The sequence below is a fragment of the Pongo pygmaeus genome, chromosome 7 (assembly GCF_028885625.2).
Source record: "Pongo pygmaeus isolate AG05252 chromosome 7, NHGRI_mPonPyg2-v2.0_pri, whole genome shotgun sequence".
NCBI lineage: Eukaryota > Metazoa > Chordata > Mammalia > Primates > Hominidae > Pongo > Pongo pygmaeus.
The window spans coordinates 21,031,888-21,048,546 of NC_072380.2; the positions used below are offsets into that span (position 1 = coordinate 21,031,888).

At 41.7% G+C, this 16,659-nt stretch overlaps 1 long non-coding RNA gene across 1 annotated transcript; it reads left to right on the forward strand.

Moving 5' to 3' along the window:
* The first annotated feature begins 854 nt into the window (after positions 1–854).
* Positions 855–16,305, forward strand: LOC134740100 (uncharacterized). The gene is made up of 5 exons (XR_010127335.1): positions 855–915; positions 1,139–1,374; positions 2,953–3,104; positions 10,047–10,167; positions 16,158–16,305. It is a non-coding gene; the product is annotated as an uncharacterized LOC134740100 (long non-coding RNA).
* Positions 16,306–16,659: the final 354 nt, after the last annotated feature.

A 16,659-nucleotide genomic window follows, 5' to 3' on the forward strand; every position in this document is an offset into this window, starting at 1 on the left:
TTCTGGTTCAAACAGATGGGAGTGAGGAGAATGTTCTGTTCCATGAAGACATTCAGGGATCCAGGCTCCTTCTATTTAGTAGCTTCAGCATCTTCTGGGGTTTCAGAATAACATGCTGGATCCTCTGCACCTGCCCTGTGGATGGAAGGAAACGTAAGACATCTTCTCAGTTCTCATTGGTGATGTGTGAGTCCCAAGCTTATGAATAAATGAGTCACTGTCAAGAGAGTGAAAAATCATCAGACTGGTTTATGTTGTGCACAAACCCTAAGGTGGCCCCCAATGTTGCCTGTCTTCTGGTATCCGCGCTATCCGCAGCTTTGTATAATCCCTTCTGCCTTGAGTGTGAGTGAGATACGAGACTTTTTCTAACCAATGGAAGATGGCAAAGATGTGTGAGTCACATCCTTGAGTACGTTTTGTTAGAATGTCACGTTTGTGATTATGTTATGTCACTTTATACAAGGCTCTGTCTCCCTAGGATCTTTCCTTGCTGGCTTGATGAATTAAGCCAGGTGGAAAGGTTTTCTTTAAGTGTGCAGCCTCAAGCCAACAGCCAGCAAGGAATAAAAGCCCTATATACCACAACCTAAGAAAATAAATTCTTCCAACAACCTGAGTAAGCTTGGAAGCAGATTCTTCTCCAAACTCCCAGATGAGAACACACGCAGGCTGACTCTTGAGTCCAGCCTTGTGGAACCCAGAGAAGAGGGCCCAGGTAAGCCATGGCTAGACTTCTGACTGACAGAAATTGTGACATCACATATGTGTTATTTTAAGCCACTAAGTTGGTGGTAATTTGTTGTGCAATAATAGAATACTCATCTAGCTTAACTGAATCATGATTAACTACTGGAAGAAGAAGGAAGCCAAAGTATCTGATGCACTGGAGAATGAACACCCATTCAAAATCAGGTTCTTACAGGAAGGACAAAGGACACTTGGCTATATGTAGACCACAGACAGTATTTGACATAGTGTCTGCATTCTACTATATATATATATATATAAAAAACATATATAAAACATATATTACATATATAACACATATATATTACATATATATTACATATATTACATATATAACACATATATTACATATATAAATGGAGGATCTTACATTATTTTGTTTTAACAGAAGTACAGAGAAGTTTTCTGTAAAATGGAAATGAGTATCATGAAGTTTTAAATGAACAGTGTAAAACAGAAGACATCAGCATTCATTAGGTCCCAGACCTCTTCGAGAATCTGATGAAATTCTGGACAACCTCTCACTCCCACAAACAAGATGTACTTGAATACCTACACATAAAATGTTGCATTCAATTTTAGAATGTGAAGAGATCACTTGAAGCCTATCCAGAGGCCTCTAAGGTAGGTATGTACTATACAGGGCTTGGAGACCTGGACTGCTCTGGTCATGTAGATGTGAGAGGGTGATATCAGTAGAGAGTTGTAGTGAGTAAGAAAATGTTCTCTGGAAACCTCAGCTTGTCGTTATATGGCAGAAACATGTTCAGATGTGTGACTCAGGGATTACTTAAAATAGTTGGGGCTGGAAAGAATGAAGAGAGTATCCCAGGTGTCAGGGCTGATAGGCAAGGATGGAGACAGAGCCTTCTGGATCAGTCTGAGTCAGGAAGCAGCTCAGGATACAGAAAAGCCAGGGCTCTTGAGTTAAGGAGGGCATTGATGCACTGCAAAGAGGAGAAGGTGAGAGAGCAGAGGAATGAGGGTGGAAGGACCAAGAGATACACCTTCCAGGCTGACTAAGGTATTAGCACCTCCGCCTTCCCTGTGCTGGGGGGAGAAGGAGGAAAAAGAAAGGACTAGTATAAACTGTTTCTAAGGGATCTCTGGCTTCTCCATGAGAATTGCTTAACTTTGTTTTCGATTCAATGGCAATCCAAAAAAATTAATGTAAGCATTTTCCCAGACCATATAGATAACTACCTTAAAACCGGCCATTGATTTCATTGTCCCCATTCGCCTTGGCATTGTGGTCATGTCTGTAACAATTAGCACTACAATAATTGATGCAGTCTAGATAGAAAAGAACAGAGGGGAAATTGCAATGTAAATGGCACACTCCTGCCAAGTGAAAACCAAATGACTTCATGGATGCTGGTGTGTTCGTGGGAGAATTGAACTGTCACAAGGCACGTGGAAGCAGAGGCAAGCCAAACTCAGAGGACCTGTTGGATGTGCTCATGTCCTGGGTGGTTGACTGAGTTTTAGCAAAGCAATACCGACTGTAATATTGAGTTAATTTTGTTAATTTGAATTGTTTGGATTCTGTCATCTTCTTTGTATTTAATCTTTAAATTTGTTTCGGGTTTGTGGCTGCCACAGACAGCCCGTTCTTCTCTTTCCAGACATGTGGTAAAACACCACGGTGGGGCCCCCTTCTGTTGAGCAGGACACATGATTAGTTCTGGCTAGTGAGTGCGAAGTGACGCTTCACAGTATTTAGCTGCAGTGTGAGTCTCCCCAGTGCTGCCTTTGCCTCATTGCACTAAGTATCTCCCTGCGTGCTGCTCCAGGTGCATCCCAACTCCTCTGTACCTTTGCTGGAAGCAGGTCTGTAGAAACTGGGTCCATGGTCTCCCTTCTATTCTAACTTCCAGTTGGGCTTGGCCAATGGGGCGTTCCATCAGGAAACTGCAGGGCAGGAGGCGAATGGGATCAAAAGAGTAGGAATGAGTCCCTTGGCTCCATGTGCCAGGTCCATCTGGATTGGCTGCACCCCTCTGTCAGTCACTCTCCAGGTGCTGGTAACTGCTTCTGCACCTTGTCCCTTCAGGGTAAGGGTGGCTAGGCATTTCTAGCCTGCTGGTACTAAACTATAACTTACCACTTCCCCGAACCCCCTCTTTGCCTTGTAAGTAGTACAAATAAATAATAAACTTCTCCTCAAAGTCTTTAGTTTAGGTGTCCTCTGTCTCTTGCCAGGACGTGACTGGTGCGGTATTGGTGGCTGCTGGGTCAGATGAGCTCCCTGCTACTCCAAGAAACAATAAATGTTTGCAGCCACTAAGATTTGGGGGGACTTTTGTTATTACTGCCTATCCTGACAGATCCAGGTGCTACGACTATTTAAGGGGGTAAGTATAATAAATTAATATCTAATTTTATGTTTTCAGATGTCTTAAAACTATTTAAGGGGATCCATGCAAAATGTTGTTCCCTTAAAAGAGGGCACATCTCTCTCACGTGGAGAAACACTGGTAAGAGGAAAAGACTTTGAAGTCAACCAACTTGACGTGGTGTGCAGGTGCTGCAATTTACTTCAGACAATGCATCTATAAAAGAAAGATAAGATCTCGGCTGGCAAGATGGCCGAATAGGAACAGCTCCAGTCTGTAGCTCCCAGCGAGACTGATGCAGAAGGCAGGTGATTTCTGCATTTCCAACTGAGGTACCCAGTTCATCTCATTGGGACTGGTTAGACACTGGGTGCAGCCCACAGAGAGCAAGCCAAAACAGGGTGGGGCATTGAGCATGAGGAACCATGCACTCCAGCCTAGATACTGTGCTTTTCCCATGGCGTTCACAACCCGCAGACCAGGAGACCCCCCTCTGGTGCCTACCCAAGCAGGACTCTGGGTTTCAAGTACAAAACTGGGAAGCCATCTGGGCAGACACTGAACTAGCTACAAGAGCTGTTTTTTTGTTCATACCCTAGTGGCGCCTGGAACGCCAGCATGACAGAACCATTCACTCCCCTGGAAAGGGTGCTGAAGCCAGGGAGCCAAGTGGTCTGGCTAGGCAGGTCCTACTCCCACAGAGCCAGCAAACTAAGATCCACTGGCTTGAAATTCTCACTGCCAGCACAGCAGCAGCCTGAGTTCAACCTGGGACACTCGATCTTGGTGAGGGGAGGGGCATCTGCCATTGCTAAGGCTGGAGTAGGTGGTTTTACCCCCACCGTGTATACAAAGCCACCTGGAAGTTCAAACTGGGTGGAGCCCACTGCAGCTCAGCAAGGCTGCTGTGGCCAGACTGCCAGATTTCTCCTCTCTGGGTAGGGCATCTTTGAAAAAAAGGCAGCAGCTCCAGTCAACTTATAGATTAAAACCCCCATCTCCCTGGGACAGAACACCTGGGGGAAGTGGCAGCTGTGGGCACAGCTTCAGCAGACTTAAACGTCCCTGCCTGATGGCTCTGAAGAGAGCAGTGGACCTCCCAGCACAGCGTTCAAGCTCTTCTAAGGGTCAGACTGCCTCCTGAAGTTGGGTACCTGATGCCCCTGTATCCTGACTGGGAGACACCTCCCAGTAGGGGCTGACAGACACCTCATACAGGAAAGCTCTGGCTGGCATCTGGCAGATGCCCCTCCAGGATGAAGCTTCCAAAGGAAAGAACAGGCAGCAATCTTTGCTGTTCTGCAGCCTCTGCTGGTGATACGCAGGCAAAGGGGGTCTGGAGTGGACCTCCAGGAAACTCCAGCAGACCTGCAGCAGAGGGGCCTGATTATTAGAAGGAGAACTAACAAACAGAAAGGAATAGCAGGTCCACTCAGAGACCCCATCTGAAGGTCACCAACATAAATCCACAAAGATGGGGAGAAATCAGAGCAAGAAGGCTGAAAATTCCAAAAACCCGAATGCCTACTCCTTGCCAGCAAGGGAATAAAACTGGATGCAGAGTTTGATAAACTGACAGAAGTAGGCTTCAGAAGGTGGGTAATAACAAACTCCTCTGAGCTAAAGGAGCATGTTCTAACCCACTGCAAGGAAGCTAAGAACCTTGAAAAAAGGTTAGACAAATTGCTAACTAGAATAACAAGTTTAGAGAAGAACATAAATGACCTGATGTAGCTGAAAAACACAGCACGTGGACTTCATGAAGCATACCTAAGTATCAATAACCAAATCAATCAAGTGGAAGAAAGGATATCCGAGATTGAAGATCAAGTTAATGAAATAAAGCGAGAAGACAAGATTAGAGAAAAAAGAATAAAAAGGAACTAATAAAGCCTCCAAGAAATATGGGACTGTGAAAAGACCAAATCTACGTTTGATTGGTGTACCTGAAAGTGACGGGGAGAATGGAACCAAGTTGGAAGACACTCTGCAGGATATTATCCAGGAGAACTTCCCCAACCTAGCAAGGCAGACCAACATTCAAATTCAGGAAATACAGAGAATGCCACAAAGATACTCCTGGAGAAGAGCAACTCCAAGACACACAATTGTCAGATTCACCAAGGTTGAAATAAAAAAAGTTAAGGGCAGCCAGAGAGAAAGGTCAGGTTACCCACAAAGGGAAGCCCATCAGGCTAACAGTGGATCCCTCTGCAGAAACCCTACAAGCCAAAAGACAGTCAGGGCCAATATTCAACATTCCTAAAGAAAAGAATTTTCAACCCAGAATTTCGTATCTAGCCAAAGTAAGCTTCAGAATTGAAGGAGCAATAAAATCCTTTATAGACAAGCAAATGCTGAGATATTTTGTCACCACCAGGCCCACCTTACAAAAGGTCCTGAAGGAAGCACTCAACATGCAGTTTTGCCACTGCACAAACAATCAAACTGTAAAAACCATCAACACTATGAAGAAACTGCATCAACTAATGGACAAAATAACCAGCTAGCATCATAATAACAGGATCAAATTCACACATAACAATATTAACCTTAAGTGTAAACGGGCTAAATGCCCCAATGAAAAGATAACAGACTGGCAAATTGGATAAAGAGTCAAGACCCATCAGTGTGCTGTATTCAGGAGACCCATCTCACATGCAAAGACACACATAGGCTCAAAATAAAGGGATGGAGGAATATTTACCAAGCAAATGGAAAGCAAAAAGAAAAGCAGGAGTTGCAATCCTAATCTCTGATAAAACAGACTTTAAACCAACGAAGATCAAAAGAGATAAAGTAGGCCATTACATAATGGTAAAGGGATCAATGCAACAAGAAGAGCTAACTATCCTAAATATATATGCACCCAATACAGGAGCACCCGGAATCATAAAGCAAGTCCTTAGAGACCTACAAAGAGACTTAGGCTCCCACACAATAATAATGGGAGACTTTAACACCCCACTGTCAACATTAGACAGATCAACAAGACAGAAAATTAACAAGGATATTCAGGACTTGAACTCAGCTCTGGACCAAGAAGACCTAATAGACATCTACAGAACTCTCCACCCCAAATCAACAAAATATACATTCTTCTCAGCACCACATAGCACTTATTCCAAAATTGACCACATAGTTGGAAGTAAAGCACTCCTCAGCAAACGTGAAAGGACAGAAATCATAACAAACAGTCTCTCAGACCACAGCGCAATCAAATTAGAACTCAGGATTAAGAAACTCACTGAAGACCACACAACTACATGGAAACTGAACAACATGCTCCTGAATGACTACTGGGTAAATAACAAAATGAAGGCAGAAATAAAGATGTTCTTTGAAACCAATGAGAATGAAGACACAATGTACCAGAATCTCTAGGACACATTTAAATCAGTGTGTAGAGTGAAATTTATAGCACTAAATGCCCACAAGAGAAAGCAGGAAAGATCTAAAATTGACACCCTAACATCAAAATTAAAAGAACTAGAGAAGCAACAGCAAACAAATTCAAAAGCCAGCAGAAGACAAGAAATAACTAAGATCAGAGCAGAAGTTAAGGACATAAAGACGTGAAAAACTCTTCAAAAAATCAATGCATCCAGGAGCTGGTGTTTTGAAAAGATAAACAAGATAGACAGACCACTAGCCAGACTAATAAGAGAGAAGAATCAAATAGAAGCAATAAAAAATGATTGATATAGGGGATATCACCACTGATTGATCTCCCAGAAATACATACTACCATCAGAGAATACTATAAACACCTCTACGCAAATAAACTAGAAAATCTAGAAGAAATGGATAAATTCCTGGACATACACCCTCCCAAGACTAAACAAGGAAGAAGTCAAACCCCCAAATAGACCAATAACAAGTTCTGAAATTGAGGCAGTAATTTAATAGCCTATCAACCAAAAAAAGTCCAGGACCAGATGGATTCACAGCTGAATTCTTGCAGAGGTTCAACGAGGAGCTGATACCATTCCTTCTGAAACTATTCCAAGCAATAGAAAAAGAGGGAATCCTCCCTAATTAATTCATTTTATGAGGCCAGCATCATCCGGATACCAAAACCTGGCAGAGAAGCAACAAAAAAAGAAAATTTCAGGCCAATATCCCTGATGAACATGAATGTGAAAATCCTTAATATAATGCAGGCAAACCAAATCCAGCAGCACATCCAAAAGCTTATCCACCACCATCAAGTTGGCTTTATACCTGGGATGCAAGGCTCATTCAACATACGCAAATCAATAAATGTAATCCATCACATAAACAGAACCAATCACAAAAACCACATGATTATCTCAATAGATGCAGAAAAGGCCTTTGACAAAAATTCAACACCCCTTCATGCTGAAAACTCTCAATAAACTAGGTATCAATGGAACATATCTCAAAATAATGACAAATCCACAGCCAATGTCATACTGAATGGGCAAAAACTGGAAGCATTCCCTTTGAAAACTGGCACAAGACAAGGATACCTTCTCTTACCACTCCTATTCAACATAGTGTTGGAAGTTCTGGCCAGGGAAGTCAGGCAAGAGAAGGAAATAAAGGGTATTCAAATAGGAAGAGAGGAAGTCAAATTGTGTCGGTTTGCAGATGACATGATTGTATATTTAGAAAACCCCATTGTCTCAGCCCAAAATCTCCTTAAGCTGATAAGCAACTTCAGCAAAATCTCAGGATACAAAATCAATGTGCAGAAATCACAAGCATTCCTATACATGAATAACAGACAAACAGCCAAACCATGAGTGAACTCCTATTCACAATTGCTACAAAGAGAATAAAATACCTAGGAATCCAATTTACAAGAGATGTGAAGGACTTCTTCAAGGAGAACTACAAACCACTGCTCAATGAAATAAGAGAGGACACAAACAAATGGAAAAAGCATTCCATGCTCATGGACAGGAAAAATCAGTATCATGAAAATGGCCATACTGCCCAAAGTAATTTATAGATTCAATGCTATCCCCATTATGCTACCATTGACTTTCTTCACAGAATTGGAAAAAAACTACTTTAAAGTTCATATGTAACCAAAAAAGAGCCCACAAAGCCAAGACAATCCTAAGCAAAAAGAACAAAGTTGGAGCCATGATGCTACCTGACTTCAAACTATACTACAAGGCTACAGTAACCAAAACACCATGGTACTGGTGCCAAAACAGATATATAGACCAATGGAACCGAACAGAGGCCTCAGAAATAACACCACACAACTACAACCATCTGATCTACAACCTGACACAAACAAACAATGGGGAAAAGATTCTCTATTTAATAAATGGTGTTGGCAAAACTGGCTAGTCACAGAAAACTGAAACTGGACCCCTTCCTTACACCTTATACAAAAATCAACTCAGGATGGATTAAAGACTTAAACGTTATGACCTAAAATCATAAAAATCCTGGGAAAAAAACCTAGGCAACACCATTCAGGACATAGGCATGGGCAAAGACTTCACGTCTAAAACACCAAAAGCAATGGCAACAAAAGCCAAAATTGACAAATGGGATCTAATCAAACTAAAGAGCTGCTGCACAGCAAAAGAAACTATGATCAGAGTGAACAGACAACCTACAGAATGGGAGAAAATTTTTGCAATCTATCCATCTGACAGAGGGCTAATATCTAAAATCTACAAAGAACTTAAATTTTCAAGAAAAAAACAACCCCATCAAAAAGTGGGCAAAGGATATGGACAGACGCTTTTCAAAAGAAGACATTTGTGCAGCCAACAAACATATGAAAAATGCTCATTATCACTAGTCATTAGAGAAATGCAAATCAAAACCACAATGAGATACCATCTCCTGCCAGTTAGAATGGTAATCATTAAGTCAGGAAACAACAGATGCTGGAGAGGATGTGGAGAAATAGGAACGCTTTTACACTGTTGGTGGGAGTGTAAAGTAGTTCAACCATTGTGGAAGACAGTGTGGCAATTCCTCAAAATACCATTTGACCCAGAAATCCCATTACTGGGCCAAAGGATTATAAATTATTCTACTATAAAGGCACATGCACATGTATGTTTATTGCGGCACTATTCACAATAGCAAAAATTTGGAACCAACCCAAATGTCCACCAATGATAGACTGGATAAAGAAAATGTGCCACATATACACCATGGAATACTATGAAGCCATAGAAAAGGATGAGTTCTTGTCCTTTGCAGGGACGTGGATGAAGCTAGAAACCATCATTCTCAGCAAACTAACACAAGAACAGAAAATCAAACACCACATGTTCTCACTGATAAGTGGGAGTTGAACAATGAGAAGACATGGACACAGGGAGGGGAACATCACACACTGGGGCCTGTTGGGGGATGGCTAGGGGAGGGATAGCATTAGGAGAAATACTTAATGTAGGTGACAGGTTGATGGGTGCAGCAAACCACCAGGGTACGTGTGTACTTATGTAACAAACCTGCACGTTCTGCATATGTACCCCAGAACTTAAAGCATAATTAATAAAAATAAAGATAATGAATCCAACTCTTAGGAATGTAAGGTTTAAATAATGCATCTAAGATGCTCAGCAGATGACTTGGCATCTAGCATTTGCTCTATAAATGATGGCTAATATTAACTCATCAGTGATAGCTACAATTAAATTGTTACTAACAATAACCTAAAGGATTATTGCCTAGAGAGTAACATATGGAGTAATCAGGGAGGGGATGAGGGAAAAGGAGGAGTTAGCCAGCAAGGAAGGGGTTGACTGTGGAACAAGTGATCAGGATCAGGAGGCAGGAAGACCTTTGGAGAAACAGGAGGAGGACCTGTGATTAGGCCAGCAATGGCAGGGTGGAGTCAGGCCAGGCCCAGAGCTGATGGCTAAGGCACTCAAGTAGAAGCTGCTAGAGTATTTGTGGGGAAGCCTGGGGTATAGAGGTGAGACAAGACTCACCATTTTAAAAAATGTTTTTTAGTGACAGGATCTCACTCGGGCACCTAGATGGGAGTGCAGTGGCATGAACTCCTGGGCTCAGATGTCCTCCCACCTCAACCTTCTGAGTAGCTGGAATTACAGGAATGAACCACCACGCTCAGGTAATTTTTAAATTTTTTTTTTTCTTTTGTAAACACAAGGCCTCACTATGTTGCCCAGGCTAGTCTTGAGCTCCTGGCCTCAAGCAATTCTCCTCCTTCAGCTTCCCAAAATGCTGGAATTACAGGTGTTAGCTGCCACACCCAGCCCAAGGCTCCCCATTTTTGACTTTCATCCCCGTATCTTTGAGGCAAGTCACTCAAAAAAGCAGCATGGCAATTATCCCAAAAATAGGCCACCCAGGACCAGTGCACAGCCCCTGCCTTTGTCAAGATCTGATAGAGGGAGAGGGCTCAAAGGCAGGCCTCCTGGGCACTGCCAGCCCCTGGGTCCTTCTAAGCTTTGGAATCCTCACACCTGCCAAATGCAGTGTGGAGCAGCTTAAGGGCTACCTATAGGTGAACTAGCCATGCATATGGGCCTTAGTCTTTCTCTTTGACACCTCCATTGCTCCCAGATAAGGCGTGCTCAGAGCTGGCGTTTCCTCTACTAATAAAGCTGTATCCATTGTCATATGGTGAAAAGAATTCTGGCACCCAACAGCCACTTTTCTTATTGATGATGATGGAAATAATAATAATAATTTTATGGCACTTTTATTCAGCATGAGCTACAAACAGAAAATAGTGCCTTCAATCAGCAAGTGTGTCACACTCTTTTTTTTTTTTCTGTCAGAGCCCCACACTTTCTCACATACAACACACACACAGAGGTCACATTTAGTATTCTCAGTAATGCTGTGAGATACTTGTCACTTTCCTCATTCTCAGGCAAGGCACCTGAGCCTCGGGGTGATGAAAGAGATTACTTAGATGATCAGAGACTGGGAAAGTGCTGATGTTGGGACACCCAGGGGAGGTCTCATTGGAGCAGGGCTAGGCTCAAATCAGGGAAGGAAGCTGAGAATCTGGAATCCCAGGCTGAGCCTGGCCAAGTGTCCACCTACAGGGAGTGCCAGAGGTTAGCATGCTAAGTAAGTCCACGAAGCTGTGACCAGGAAACCAGAGTGAGAAGAGCTGGCCAAAGTTGGTGAGGTAGGGAGAATACATGAAGGCCTGATTATAGATAAACGTGAATATGAAAAGCTAATACAAAGAGAAAGTGAGATAACCAGAGACTAAGGAGATCCAGGACTGTCAGAGGCGAGTTTCAGGCAGAATTCTCCCCCAATGCCACTGGTAAGACACTCTCATTAGGATGGAGTTGGTCCCTAAAGCAGATTGACATCACTGGGCACTTTGACTGTAATTCCAGGCCAGTGCTATATCCCAAGATCCTTACCCTGAGGTTAATGTGTGTACAGAACGTTGTGTTTGTGTGTTTGCAGATGTGTTGGGAACATCTTGGGAAGGTGGTTAATAGCTTTTATTATATAATCAAAGGGATCTTTGTGCTCTCCGACGTAAGCAACTCAGCTGCCTTCACTACATGTGCTTGCCGCCTGCCCATGACCAACTTCATTCCAAAATTTAATGTCCCGCCGAATCGTTTCTAGTCCTGGAGGATTTTCCATAAGCCACTCTTCTAACTCACCCTCAATGAATTGATTAATTGATTGTCTAGGCCAGTACTAGACACCACAATAAATATAGCAATTACTTAAGGCACAGTCTCACCCCCAAAGACCCCTTTAAGATCTGGGCTTGGAGACAAGAGACAGCATGAGGGGCTGAGAGTAAAAGACAGCATAAAAGTCAGTCAGACAATAGAGACGTTACGTGTCAGAAGAGGAGAGATGAGTGAGATGTGGGTTACCAGGTGGCCACACGTGTTGGCTGTGGTCAGGTGGGAAAAACTGGGACCTTGGACCCAGACCATCTGGGTTTTAGTTCTCACTACCACCTGCTGCACACTGTTGGGTGAATGATTAATGTCTCTCATTTGCAAAAATAGAGATCATAGCATTTATGCTGCAGGTGTTGCTACCAACACAATGGAGGTTTATTTAAGTTCACGTGGGTGCAAGTGCCTAGGTCAGGCAAATAGTCCACAATGCTCCAAGCTCATCAAGAGCACCATAGGTATTTATTTTAAAAGTATGTATTGTTGGATGTTCATATCTATGAATGTCTTATAAATTGAATCACGCTTTGCAATCTTTTTCCCTCCCAAGTATATTGTAATGGTCACCTATGTTAATAGAGGGAGCTCTGGTTAATTCTTTTGCACTTATTATACATTGCCACACTGTATTTATACCTTCTTCTGTTGGTAGATTTTTTTCCCCCCAAATATTTACTATTATAAATATTTTTGTTATAATCATACTTGCAGATGTTCAAGAGTTTCTCCTGAAGTGGATTTGCTGGCTGGTAGAGTATTTGCATTTTATGCTTTGTCATCAGAAAACCACATTATTTTCCAAGGAGTTGGCCTAATTTACACTGTCATCTCTGGTGTATGAAAATGCCATTGTCTTGCTGATATTTGATATTGTCAGACTCAGGAAATTCTGTGTGTGATTTTGATGGCACTAAATGGTAGATGTTTTGATTTCCATTCCTCTAATAACTATAAGTATCTTTATTATAATTTTCTTGGCTGTACCAGTGTTTTTATGTTAAATGCCTCGTCGTATCTTTGTCCTGATTTCTTATTGATTCATAAAAGTTCTTTATATACTCTGAATACTAACCCTTTCTGTTTGTGTAGCAAACATCTTCTCACAGTTCTGGCTTGCTTTTTGAATTTCTTTATGGTCTCTTGATGAACACCTGTAATTCTTGAAATGAATTACTATTTAAGGCAAGGCTATGAAGACCCAACTTCTTGGTTACTTAATAGACTATGATAATAAATGAGAACTTCAAGGATGGTAGGGTGGGGTGAATACATATGACTGTCCTGATTTAAGGCAAGGCTATGAAGACCCAACTTCTTGGTTACTTAATAGACTATGATAATAAATGAGAACTTCAAGGATGGTAGGGTGGGGTGAATACATATGACTGTCCTGAAAAGCTTAGAGAAAGAAAATGACAAGCCCAGTCCTTTAAATTCTCATTCAAGGTAATGTCAGGAAACCAGATGTTTCTATAATTGCACTAAAATATTATCTCATCTACCATAGCAATATAACCAAGGTACCTAAAAATTCATTGCAAAATTTGATCTTGTAGTTTGAGAATTACTACACAAATTGAATGTATGACTGTCCTAAGTTTCTTATGTAAAAGTGAGGGCACTGATTAAGGAAGAATGGGACATGAGCTTTGGCAGGTAGATATTTCGGTCAATTTGGATGAACTTAAGTACCAAGATGCTCCCTCCTTAAAAAATTCCACTTATCAGCAGAAGCAGCCCATCTTCCTCTATCCAAAACATCAGCCTATCCTTGCTTAAAGGGCAGCTAAAAACCCCCACTGAAGCAGTAACCTTGCATAGTATATTGATGTCTTTTAAGACCCACCTTCACCACTCCCCATTGCCTACAGGGCTCAGGGAAATGGTTGTTATTTTACATAGTGAAAGAATGGCAAGGTCGAGCTAATTCAAAAAATAAAAATAAAAATAAAACAGGAGTATGTGTGGCAATAGATTTCAGGAGCGCCAGATCAGAGAAAAAGAAACACTGTGTAGAATTGAGTCAAATTTATTGATATGAGTGCACTTAATGAAGATTCTAGATTTGGTGTGTTAGCTAGAACAGCTGAGAAGTGCCCCGACAGTGTGCTTGGAATGTTGATTGCAACTTGAAATCAGTGGAATTACAGTAAATGATGAAGCCACATTTCTTTGGTATAATATAGAGGAAGAAATCCAACCTCTGAAAAGACATGGGCAAATTGGAGTGGATGTGTCGCATGTGAGACCCACTCATCCTCACTGTAATATCTCCCTGGAGGACTCAGAGGACGCTTTCTTCACCAAAAAGCAAACAAATAAATAAAAACAAAACAGCAACAATAAAACAAAACAAAACAAAACAAACACCCTGGGAAATAGATTGGTGAAGGGGAAGCCAGCCTCCTTGAAAAGCTCTATAATGCCTGTTCTCCGTAGGAAGGATGGGTCATGGTAGATGGTTCGGTAATTTTGATGGAGATGATGGTACCCAGCAATGGCAGAAGCCGAGGGGCAGCCCTTAACCAACAAAACCACAATGGGCACCTTTGCTGAAAAAAATGCAATAGGGCCTAATGAGCAGCTAATATCAATGAATATTTGTTAAGCATTTATAATGCTCTAAGCATTGTGAAAAATGCTTTCTGTGCATCCTCCTCATTGCATTGTCACAGTGACAATCAGAGGGAAGCGCTACAGTATTTTCCCATTTTACAGATGAAGCTCCTGGGGCTCAGAGACGTTAAATAACCTTCTTTGATGGGAGAGGGCAAATTATTTAACATCTCTAAGGTTGACTTATGGTAATCATAATGGGTAGACTTCAAAGGAGTCTTTGATAGAACGTAATTCATTTGTGGAATGCTTAGTAATGAAAGTAGTTTGTTACTAACTCAGTCTCTAAGGCTGAAAGCAATGTTTTACTTGATATAAAGAACTGAAAAAGTTCTAAGACCGATGACCCAAATCTTGGCACCAAAAGTTGTGGCCCTTCGCCTAATTCTAAGAACTGAGGCAGTTCACCAACCCAGAGACTCTTGATTAAAGGAAAGACTAGGTGACTGTAAAGAAGGACTCTACAACCCTGATGCAAGTTTATGCTGCATATTTATTTGATTTCCTAAACTTCACCCACAGAGACCTATAGCCATTTATTAGGATTTGTGTGCATGGAAGAAAGGGAACTAACTAGTCTTCGGTGGGGTAGATTACTAAATATTCGCTGAGAGCTGACACTAATCCCCGAAGATCACAGACAGTACTATGGTCCACCAATTAGAGCAAGGCCTGATGGAGATCAGAGGCCACCCCACACAGCATGGGTGTAGCCCATCTTACATTGAGGGTGAGATCACTCAATGTCTTGGCTTTGTGTGGAGGTCTCTAACTCATCTCCCCCAGCCCCTTGCACGGATCCAGATTTTGTCTCTTGCCTCTGTACAACTATGGAAATAGAGGTTCCAATCACTGGGGATTGGCAGAAGCCCAAGACTTTAGCATAGCTTCATGACTGCTGTAGGTGAGGTCTTTAGCTGGTCTTTAAGCAACGATAAGCTGGTGTTTTGCATAGAGGAGAATGGGCTGCCTCTGCTGGCAAGTGGAATTTTTTAGGGAGGGAGCATCATTGTACTTAAATTCATCCAAATTGACCAAACTGTCCTTCCAATTCTCAGATTTGTGTTTTCACTTCATTTTTTACTTCTAGGGATTTCTCTTGTTCTCTTGTCAATTCAGTGCATGCATTAAAAAATATGGTTACTTTTCTGAATTTTATCAGCACTTCTAGATGCTTTCCAAAGAGGGGAAATTATATTACCTATTCTGGCAAATTTTTTTTTTTTTTGTCATAGTACCAACAGCACTTAGCACTTTTCATTTGTGCCGTAAGTAGATACATACATGTGTTTTCTATTCTATGAGATGCTAAGTTCCTGGTGCAGGTCAGGGACTGACTATCTCCTTTATTTATTTCATTTTTTTTTTAATGAGCTCAGTTCAACAAACACATAAGGAGTGCTTACTCTGTGTTAGGCACCATGCTGGGTGCTGAGGAAGCAAGCCCAGGGCTCTTGTATTTAATGTTTTCTGTAAGAACAACTCTCTAGCTAGCACCCTCCATTTAGTGGGATCTCTCTGTGCTAAGCGCTGAAACATCCCATGCGCTTTCTGTGTTTTTGCCTATGCTGCTTTTTCCCATCTGAAATACCTTCTTCTCCACCTTTTTCCTAGCCTACTGCTACCTGCTTCTGAAGGATACTAAGCCCCACCATTTTCATGAATCTTACACTATATTGAATATTAGAGAGGCTCTGTCTCCTCTCTTTCTTTGAATATAATATGCCATTTGTGCTGATCGATGTAAAATGTGAGTACTTATTTCTTCATGTAATTTAATATTGTCAACCTCCCCCCTCCGATCCCCTGCTAGATTTCAAGCTCCCTGAAGATGAAGGCTGAATCCTACACCTTGCTTGTATCCTCCATGGCTCATTGAACAAGTGCTAGCTACATGGAGACTGCTCAATAAATATTGAATAATTCATGAGGGACTCAATAAATAACGATTGCTTAATTGATTAGCTCCGTCAATAAATCTTGCTTTGAACAGAGGTATAGCCGTTGAAGATACTCAAAAGGCAATCTGGGTCACTGTGCCTCTGAATAGGGGAAAGCTCCATGAATACAAGGTCTGGTGGGAGAAGGCAAGTTATTTAACCTCTCTAAGCCCCGGGAGCTTCATCTGTAAAATGGGAAAATACTGTAGTGCTTCCCTGTCATTGTCACTGTGACAATGTAATGAGGATGATGCACAGAAGGCATTTATCACACTGCCTAGTCCATTATAAATTCTTAATAAATATTGATATTAGCTACTCACTGATCTTAAGAACTGGATTGAAAGAAACACCATGAGAAAACTTTCATTCTGT